General features: G+C 34.5%; 1 protein-coding gene across 1 annotated transcript in view; it reads left to right on the top strand.

The window, feature by feature from the left end:
* Nucleotides 1-10,550: 10,550 nt before the first annotated feature.
* Nucleotides 10,551-10,925, top strand: part of ntng2b (netrin g2b) — an 83,811-nt gene continuing 83,436 nt past the window's right edge. Inside the window, exon 1 of the mRNA XM_073824396.1 lies at nt 10,551-10,838. The gene's annotated coding sequence lies outside the window, so the exon portion shown is untranslated. The remainder of the gene's footprint in view (nt 10,839-10,925) is intronic.

The following is a 10,925-nucleotide window of genomic DNA, read 5'->3' on the forward strand; positions in this document are numbered from 1 at the left end:
GAGACACATAAACTAAACAAATACAAAGACCCTCTAAACAATGCAAACACATGCACATAATTAAACACAACACACTCTCACAAACACTGGAGTTTCTGAAAGGCACCTCTAAATGTTCACATCGATTGGTGAAATGCAAGGTCGTCATGGCGATTACCTCAGCCAAATTCAGCCGAGTGGAAGAACTGGATGGTTAAAGAGAGAGAGAGAGAGAGAAAATTGGGTCATTTACTGCTCATGGACTGTCCAAGGTCCAAGTCGTCTGTAATGAACAAGCAGAAAAATGAACAAACATCTAAATATGTCATTGTTAATTAACTCTAACTTGGGTCAAAAGGCAAACAACCAAAACACGAGCAACTGTAGAGAAACATGCAAACAATCATTAAGATCACCTGAGGAACTTCAGAGCTATGCGTACTGTATATGTAGTTAGGGCAAGACATTACATGCAAAACCATTGTTTTTCCACTTCAGCAGCACTTACATGCACCAAATTTTACAATTTAATTCCTATCTAATAAAACCCCAAACACCCAAGCAACTGTAGAGGAACATGCAAACAACTATTAAGAACACCTGAGGAACTTCATAGCAGTGATTATATATAGGTAAGACATATAACATATAAGAGATTTTGGGCTGTTTTGCTTCCATAACATGTTTTTTTTTTCAGACTGGTGGAAAAGTGTTTATTAAGTGTTTATTTTATTACACTTTATCTATTTCCGCCTGTAGATTTACATTACAATACAAATCTTGAAAAGTTTTTTCTCCACTTCAGCAGCACTTACATGCACCAAATTTTACAGTTTTATTCCCATCTATATTCTCAAGGTTTTTATAGAAGGGTTTGTTTCATATATCATACACACAGATTTATATAACATTTTATTCCTAAACACTAAATAAATCTCAAATTACAAATGCAATCTTGGAAATTATTTGGACCTTGCACAGTACATGAACAAAGACATGTATTACAATTAAAATACACATTTAAGTGTTTATTTTTAGATTTGATATCTATACTTTACTACACTTTATCTATCTTGTCTTTATCTTGTGTTTGTAAACTTAAATTACAATAAATATCTTTTAGTTTAGAAGTTTTTTTCCTCCACTTTAGCAGCACTTACATACACCAAATTTTACATTTTTATTCCTGTCTATATTCTGAAGGTTTCGCTAAAAGGGTTTGCTCATATATATCATACACACTGATTTATATAACATTGTATTCCTAAAACATAAATATAAAATAAAATAATAAACTAAATCTCAAATTACAGATGTAATCTTGGAAATTTTAGCAATTACAGGTGACTTGGACCTTGCACAGTCCATGAACAAAGAGATGTTTTATAATTTATATACACATTTAAGAGTGTTTTTTTTTTTTAGATTTTATATCTATATTTATATTACACTATTTGTGTCTGTAGACTTACATTACAATACATATATTTAAAGTTTTTCCTCCACTTTAGCAGCACTTACATACACCAAATTTTATATTCTGATGCTTTTTGTAGAGGGGTTTGTTCGTATAACATACACACTGATTTATATAATATGTTATTCCTACAAATGTGAATATAAAATAAAATAAAATAAATAAATCTGAAATTACAGATGCAATCTTACAGTTGACTTGAACCTTGCAGAGTCTCTAAACAAAGACATGTATTACAATTTAAATACACATTTAAGTGTTAATTTTTATACTTTATATCTATATTTATATTACACTTTATATATTTGTCTCTGTAGATTTTAAAATTACAACACATATATTTAAAGTTTTTCTTTCCTCCACTTTAGCATCACTTACATACAGAGTTTTGGGGGTTTGTTCATATATCATACACAATGATTTATATAACATTTAATTCCAAAAAAAAAAAAAAAAAAAAAACATGGCGAATATGATTTTTCTGGCTTTTTTCTGGCTGTTGACAATATTTTCTTATAATTGCTGTGATAGAACGAGATATCCAAAATCTCTTCTGTAAAAACTGTTACTTCTAATATATCAACAAAATAAGAAGCTGGCTTTATCCAATATGCATAATGAATTAAATAATGCCTCATTTGCATATTCAAACTTAAAATTTCAGGAAACTTGTACGGTGTAGTATGGTGGCATCTATTAGCTAAAAATTTCACCCTGTTTACCTTTGGTGTCTTGCCCTAAACATGACTTACATTTTTATAAAATCATCTAAATTTCTAATCTAATACACAAAAATCTAGTTCATATGTTACAGCGGTTCTTCTCTGCCTCTTTCTTATTCTCTAGGCATTTCCCCAAACCTTTTGCCTTCCTCTCTCTCTCTTTTGCCCTCTGTCTGTTTTAGAAGAACAATGTATCTGTGGTGAATAAATTAGTTTTACTTTGCAGCCCCCGGGGCTCTACATCCCATAATTATAAGTCTGTTTAGCATGGTAACCATGGTGATGCCAACGCTTACCCTGGCTCTCTCTGATGTGCTCTATGACATAAGTGTGACAGCATCTTTAAGTCTAATGCATCTATACAATAGGTTTGTGTGTAAACAGACCAAAATGTAAATTATCATTCCTTTCAATCTATCTATCTATCTATCTATCTATCTATCTATCTATCTATCTATCTATCTATCTATCTATCTATCTATCTATCTATCTATCTATCTATCTATCTATCTATCTATCTATCTATCTATCTATCATCTATCATTATATCTATCTATCTATCTATCTATACACCATCTATCCTTCTATCTATCCTTCTATCCATCTATCTATCTATCCATCTATCCATCTATCCATCTATCTATCTATCTATCTATCTATCTATCTATCATTATATCTATCTATCTATCTATCTATCTATCTATCTATCTATCTATCTATCTATCTATCTATCTATCTATCTATCTATCTATCTATCTATCTATCTATCTATCTATCTATCTATCTATCTATCTATCTATCCACCATCTATCCTTCTATCTATCTATCTATCTATCTATCTATCTATCTATCTATCTATCTATCTATCTATCTATCTATCTATCTATCTATCTATCTATCTATCTATCTATCTATCTATCTATCTATCTATCCACCATCTATCCTTCTATCTATCCTTCTATCTATCTATCTATCTATCTATCTATCTATCTATCTATCTATCTATCTATCTATCTATCTATCTATCTATCTATCTATCTATCTATCTATCTATCTATCTATCTATCCACCATCTATCCTTCTATCTATCCTTCTATCTATCCATCCATCCACCCATCCATTATTGTATACACCTATCTAACCTTCTATCTAACCATCCTTCTATTCTTCTATCTATCCATCATCCATCTATCCATCCATTATTCTATCTATACACCTATACACCTATATCATCTATAATAATTTTGTGTGTAAACAGACCAAAATGTAAGTTATTATTCCTTTAAAATCTCTTATGGTTCCCCATAAACAAATACACATTTTATTATAATTGAGATACCAATACTTTTTTTTTTATGTCTACATAGTTATTTATAAACTTTTAGATAGCTTGCATCAGCTCACAAGAACATCCGTTCTTCAGCCTCCATTATAACAACCTTAATAAAGATGTCAAATCATGGACAAAACAGCTCATATTTCAGTATTGACCCTTAGAAGTCTCTTAAGTTCACACGGGTCAGCAGCAAATCCTGACATCCCATTAAAACGAGACAAAACGCTCAGTAAGGATATTAGCAAAGCTCCATCACGCCTCATAAATATTGACATGAGAATCTGAAAACACAGTTATTGTGAACCAAAAGAGAGGAGGTCAGCTGCTTGGTTTGATGCTGTCGTCCTTGTGGACTAAACTGTGCTAAAATGTGCTGATGTAACAACACTGACTTTAATAGCACTATTAAAGTTTTAAACAGAAATAAGACTCCTTATTAATTTTGTGTTGATGTTTTAGTTTCAAACGGTTGAGCAACAACAAGGTTTGGCCAAAATAAAATAATTACACTAGGGCAGCATGATTTAGAAAAACAAAATCTAACTCAAATTTTTCTAATAAAAATTGTAACTGCAATATAAAATGCTAAAATGTTTTTAAAATGTTCATATTTTGACATTTTCTAATTTCTACTACATTTTCAATTAATTTTTGTTGTTTTTAAATATATAGTCTATATAATTGTATTAATTTTATTTCAGATATTTCAGTACATCAAGTTGAACTAAATGAAAATGAGAAGTGTTGTCTTGGGAACTAAAAGAACTGTTGCATGCTTCGCTCTGAAACACTGTTATATTGTCATTTTGGTTTTATTTTGATTAATTGTGCAGCCCTAATATAGGCAAATAAATGGGCAAGCATACTACTATTTTTCAAATTTAAGGTTAATGTTGTAGATATGCTATTAACTCTAAGTATAACTGTTTTTGCTACACCCTTAAACCAATCAGAACAGTCCAGAAACTGCATACCAACGTGATGACAAGCACTCAGAGCAACTTAGCCACCGTAACGTAACGCACTGGCAACCACCCACAACATCCCAGCATTGTATCTAGGATGCACCAGTCGCATTTTCTTTAGAAAATGTAAAATCTCTCTCTTGTTTTCTTGTACAAACGCACTCAACATGCTGCAGTATGAGGCCAGAATGTCAATGCCGAAATGTTTGTATAATGCTGTGTCAATCCTGAGTCAACACTTCATCTGCGAATCTACATCTACAGTCCTGAACAAAAGAGCGTGTGTGTCTGTGTGTATTACACAATGTTTGAGTTGGGAGTCCCAGAAGTTCAGGCAAGACATTGCAGGTCATGCACGAAAGCCCAAGACTCTTACCTGCATAAAATACTGATTTTTATCCAGCATTTTAGTCCTGCTGCATTGGAGTCTGATCTCCTGCTTTTTGTCAATCTTCTACGGTGTGTGTGTGAGAGAGATGAACAGAGTCAGGCCACAGTGGGGTGTGTTTGTGAAGGGTATACCTTTATGAAGGTCTGCCAAGCAGGCCACACACACACAGCCAAACTTTCCACATTAATCATCAGCTTTCACGCTCTGCATCTATCTATCTATCTATCTATCTATCTATCTATCTATCTATCTATCTATCTATCTATCTATCTATCTATCTATCTATCTATCTATCTATCTATCTATCTATCTATGCACCCATTTACCATTCTATCTATCATCAATCCATCTATCAATCCATCAACTATCTATACACCCATTTACCATTCTATCTATCAATCCATCTATCATTCTATCTATCAATCCATCCATCCATCCATCCATTTACCATTCTATCTATCTATCTATCTATCTATCTATCTATCTATCTATCTATCTATCTATCTATCTATCTATCTATCTATCTATCTATACACCCATTTACCATTCTATCTATCTATCATCAATCTATCTATCAATCCATCAACTATCTATACACCCATTTACCATTCTATCAATCTATCAATCTATCAATCTATCTATCTATCTATCTATCTATCCATCCATCTATCTATACACCCATTTACCATTCTATCTATCTATCAATCCATCTATCAATCCATCAACTATCTATACACCCATTTACCATTCTATCTATCAATCAATCAATCAATCAATCAATCAATCAATCAATCAATCAATCAATCAATCAATCAATCAATCTATCTATCTATCTATCTATCTATCTATCTATCTATCTATCAATCAATCTATATCTATCTATCTATCTATCCACCCATCTACTGTTTTATCTATCCATCAACCATCGTTCTATCCACCCATTTACTGTTCTATCTGTCTATACACCCATTTACCATTATATCTCTCATCAATCCATCTATCTATCTATCTATCTATCTATCTATACAAAATGTTGATCCATTCATTTATTGTTCCATCTATCATCAATTCATCTATCTATCATCCATCCATCATTCTATCACTCCATCCATCCGTCCATTTATCTCTTCTATATCTATCCATCTATCTATACATCCATCTACCATTCTATCTATCCATCATCCATCACCCATCTATCTATACACCCATTTACTGTTCTATCTATCTATTAATTGTTCTATGTATCCATCTATCCATCTATTTATCCTTCATCCGTCCGTCCATTCATCTCTTCTATATCTATCTATACACCCATCTACCATTCTATCAATGCATCCATCCATCCATCTGTCTTTTTCATCCATCCATCCATTAATCAATCCATCCACATATTTATCACTCTCTCTTTTCGTCACAATCCTGCATACATCCTTAGCAACCACTTAACAAACACTTCCACCTTCTATCTACTGTATGTGCAGCGTTGCTTCTATAACCTTCAAGACTGCAAGAATCTCTTTAAACTGTATTCAGGCACTCAAGCTGAATACGCCTGGAATTCAGTACATCAAATAAGGACACTTCCAAGGCTGTTGTCTCAACTTCAAGACAACTTTTTGTCTTGTCTTTGTTTGTCCACAAACTTCTTTTCTAGCTGGACTTTAAATATACTGACGCCACTCTGGGTCAGTCTAAAAACAGGCCTCTCATACATGATGAGAATGTTTATTCATGGAAAAATCTGTGAATGTTTTTGGACCAGAATTAACCCAACGGCATGACTAAAGTGCCATTTCCTACTAAACTCATGAATATATGAATTAGCTTACCGTGTGTTTTTTTTTTTTTTTTGGTCGAGTGGATGAGTGCGTTGTGGGCGTGTGAATGACGCCAACCGTACGGCCTGAGTCAGGCGGCGTCTGGCTGAACGGTGCATGTGTAAATGACTTCTGATGCTTCCTACGCTCGACACACACAGACGCCAATGCAGGGGAGGATTTTCTTCTTTTGGTTCTCTTTTTGACTGCTCCAAACTTTTAAAGACACAGTTCATCCAAAAAACCTGTCATCATTTACTCACCCTGATGTCGTTCCAGAAGCACATGGCGTTTATCCTCCTGCGGAGCACAAAAGGGGATGCAGAATGTCAAAGCTGTGCTTTCACAATTTTTTTTTTAATAAACACTGCACTATTAGATGTTACACATCCACCCAATTCAACCATCAGTGTGCAAAAGGCTGTGCTGCTCATTATCATTGACTCGGTTTCTTGTTTTTAGGTCACAAGCAGTACATGACCTATAAGTACGTCACGGGTTAGCAAGTTTCATAAGCCCTTGCCTGACTTCACTGATTACAATCCCTAATCTATGGCTTATTAAGACATGATATGTCAACATTGTGACAGGTGCCAGTGGATTACGCACTTCCTCTGATTCATCCAGCAGACGTGCCAAACAGACGGTCAACCTGAGCAAAGTTCGGCAGACTGTGACGTCATTACAGAGATGGGATAAGGGAGTTTCCTTTTTCCCATTTAATTGAAGATGGATAATCCTATTTTTGCGTTTCGGGTCAAACATTCAGATAGGGATTAGGAATCATTTATAAATCATATCACTTTTGCCTTTAGAGCATTAATGGGTTTTAATGTACAGTAGCATTTTTATAAATGGCTTTTTTAGAGGTAACAGAGAGGCTGGGTTTATGTCAAGAGGGGAAAGTCAAGTCAGCTCTGAGAGAGCGAGAGCAAAAGAGAGAAAGAGAGAGAGAGAGATGCGGAAATCTTTCCGTTGAGACACAGCAAGGACAAACTATCGATCCGATCCGCACTCCTGTCAACGCAGACCGTCCAGAGCACAGAATCACGCCAACTCTCTCTCTTTCTCAGTTCTGCTCTCTTTAACATCACTCATACTTTATAAATTCACATAAAAAGTATGAGAATTCTATTTTCATAAACAATTCTGCTCTGAGAAATGCAAGGGTGAATCTCACAAAACCTAAGAAATCTAAGAAAATGTCCTGGTTAAACTTCAACCCCCCAAAAAAATCAAAAGTGAGAATATAAAATATAGTTTGCATTAAAAAAGTTTATTTTAGGATCATTATGATATTACGTCCTTGATACACTTAATTACTTAATGCAAATAAACAAATAATAATAATATTTTATTATTATAATAATTTATATATTTATCTCAATTTAATAAAAACTAATTTATTATTATTAATAATAATAACAATAATAAAACCTTTGCATTTCAGTATTTTTTTAAGCTATAATGAGAATCAACACTGAAAATAATGGGAATTATGATTAAATTTTATTTTATTTTTTTTGCAATAAACTTTTTAAAAATATGTATTACAATTTATCACTGTCTGTTGGTTTGACTCTGGCTGGCCCGGCTGTTGTGTCTTCTGTGAGGGGTTAAAAATGAACCGTCCCGTTCTCCTTTAACCATTAATTTAAGTCTTTGCATTAACGCTAGTATACTAGAGAACTGATGTAAATCAGTTGACCTGTTGGCCCTAATGGAAATGCTGTCATACTGCATTTGCATATTAGAACACACAGTGGCTCGAAAAAATCTTTTTGGACACTTAAGCCACATTGGGGCACATATTCATTGCATAAATAAAATGTCAAAGTGTTTGTAAATGCGTGTCTCAAATGCTGCAGGATGTTTTATTCCCACTAACTTCAATTTCTTGATTATTTTTGCTTAGTGTCTTGCAAACTGTTGTTTTGGTGGTTTTTGGTCAGTTCACATAGGGAGATGAACCACAGGTGTAGTACATGACATTAAAGGATTAGTTCACTTCCAGAACAAAAATGTACAGATAATTTACTTACCTCCTTGTCATCCAAGATGTTCATGTCTTTCTTTCTACAGTCGTAAAGAAATTATGTTTTTTTGAGAAATTTACTTCATATAGTGGACTTCTATGGTGCCCATGAGTTTAAACTTCCAAAATGCAGTTTAAATGCAGATTCAAAAGGCTATAAATGATCCCAGCAGAGGGAGAAGTGTCTTTAAAAAATTGACAATTTATATACTTTTTAATCACAAATGCTTGTCTTGTCTAGCTCTCCTCCAACTTCCAAATTGCCCTACATCGCTGCAGAAGTACCGACCCAGTGTTTACAAAGTGAACGTGCAAAGAAGGTCAAAAGCCCTTTAACAAAAACGTAAAACCGTGATGTACGACGATTTTGAAGTTGAAGGAGAAAATGAAATTGGAGTTTTAAACATACCTTAAATGTATTTAAACGGTGTGCACAGACTACGCATGTGCATAGTAGAGTTAGACCAGCATTTGTGGTTAAAAAGCGTATCCATGGTACATTTTTTGTTTTTTTAGAAAATAAACAATCGTTTCACTAGATAAGACCCTTCTTCCATGGCTGGGATTAGAGGCTCCAGAAGCTGCATTTAGGAAGTTCAAACTCACAAGCACTGCAGAAGTCCACTATACAGAAAAAAAACCTGAAATGTTTTCCTCAAAAAACATTTTCTTTAAGACTGAAGAAAGAAAGACATGAACATCTGTGAGTAAAATTATCTGTAAATGTTTGTTCTGGAAGTGAACTACTCCTTTAACTTACAAAGAAACAAAAAATGTCAGTACATTTTTCTTAATGTGAAACATTCTATATGTGATCCTGGACAAAACCAGTCATTAGAGTAAATTTTGTGAAATTGAAATTTATACATCATCTGAAATTTGACCTTATTGAATTCATTTCCATTGATGTATGGTTTGGTAAGATAGGACCATATCTGGCTGAGATGCAACTATTTGAAAATCTGGAGTCTGAGGGTGCACAAAAAAGAAAATATAAAAAATATTGAGAAAATCACCATTAAAATTGTCCAAATAAAGTTCTTAGCAATGCATATAACTAACCAAAAATTTAGTTTTGATATATTTATGGTAGAAAATTCACAAAGTATCTTCATGGAAAATGATCTTTACTTAACATCCTAATGATTTAGGCCTTAAAGGAAAAATCAATGTATTGTTGGCTATTGCTACAAATATACCCGTGGTACTTAAGACTTAAGGGTTACAATTTTATCATTTCAAAATCAAAAAATTGTGCATGTGGTAACTTTAAAAAATAATAATAATAATAATAAAAACCATTTAGTTCGATATTTTTATATCTAAGGCAATGACATTCTGCCATGTTACCTTAGTGTACTTTTTGAGGAACTATAACACAAAAACAAAATTTCTTCAGTGCTTCTTTGCAAAACATTAGGCACCAAGAGCTTATAATTCTTTGGAGATATAAACAAAAAGTTATTGTTGTCTAACCTACCAACCCTGAGCACTGAACAGCAAATATTGCACTGAGAGTTGCTTTATCAGCATTTCTGAATGAAAGTCCGAGGAAACTGAGCGAATCCATTCAATAAAAGAGGAAGAAAGCGAGCCGTCAGAGGCTTCCCCGAGCAGGGAGGTCTGGAGTGCGTAAAAATGCGGATTCCCTGGTGCCTCAAGACCTCAAGAGTGGGACGGTTCAGTTTCAGCCCCTCCAAGAAGACAGTAGAACAGGCGGGCCAGCCTGACTCAAACCCGCAGATAGTGATTGAGAGTGATGGTTAAATGGATTAGAGAGAGAGGGAGGGAGAGGGAGAGAGAGGGGAGGGAGATTTGCCATGAAGCTTTCTGCCCTTGAACACACAGGGCAAATCTGATCCAGTAAAGTAGACAGGACGCGCACTACAAGTCCGTATTCTCACTTTTGGATACTTCGCACATGCACACGCACCCTCCTCCGGTAATTCAGCATCTCCTGCAGAAGTAGGGCACCGTCCTCCCCTGACAAACCGACGGAGTGTGCATTAAGAAACTCTCCGGCAGGGAGAGATAAAGATAAAAACAAACACCGAGGAACCGCATCCTCGCTGCGGGAGGCGATGCCGCTTCCACACGGACCCAAGTCAAGCGCTCGGTGAGTCCATCTCAACTACTTCAGCGACCCGGATGAACGCAGCTCCCGTTTCCGAAACAAGCCTGTCAACGCGTTTCACTTTTGATT

Source organism: Garra rufa, chromosome 19 (assembly GCF_049309525.1).
Source record: "Garra rufa chromosome 19, GarRuf1.0, whole genome shotgun sequence".
NCBI lineage: Eukaryota > Metazoa > Chordata > Actinopteri > Cypriniformes > Cyprinidae > Garra > Garra rufa.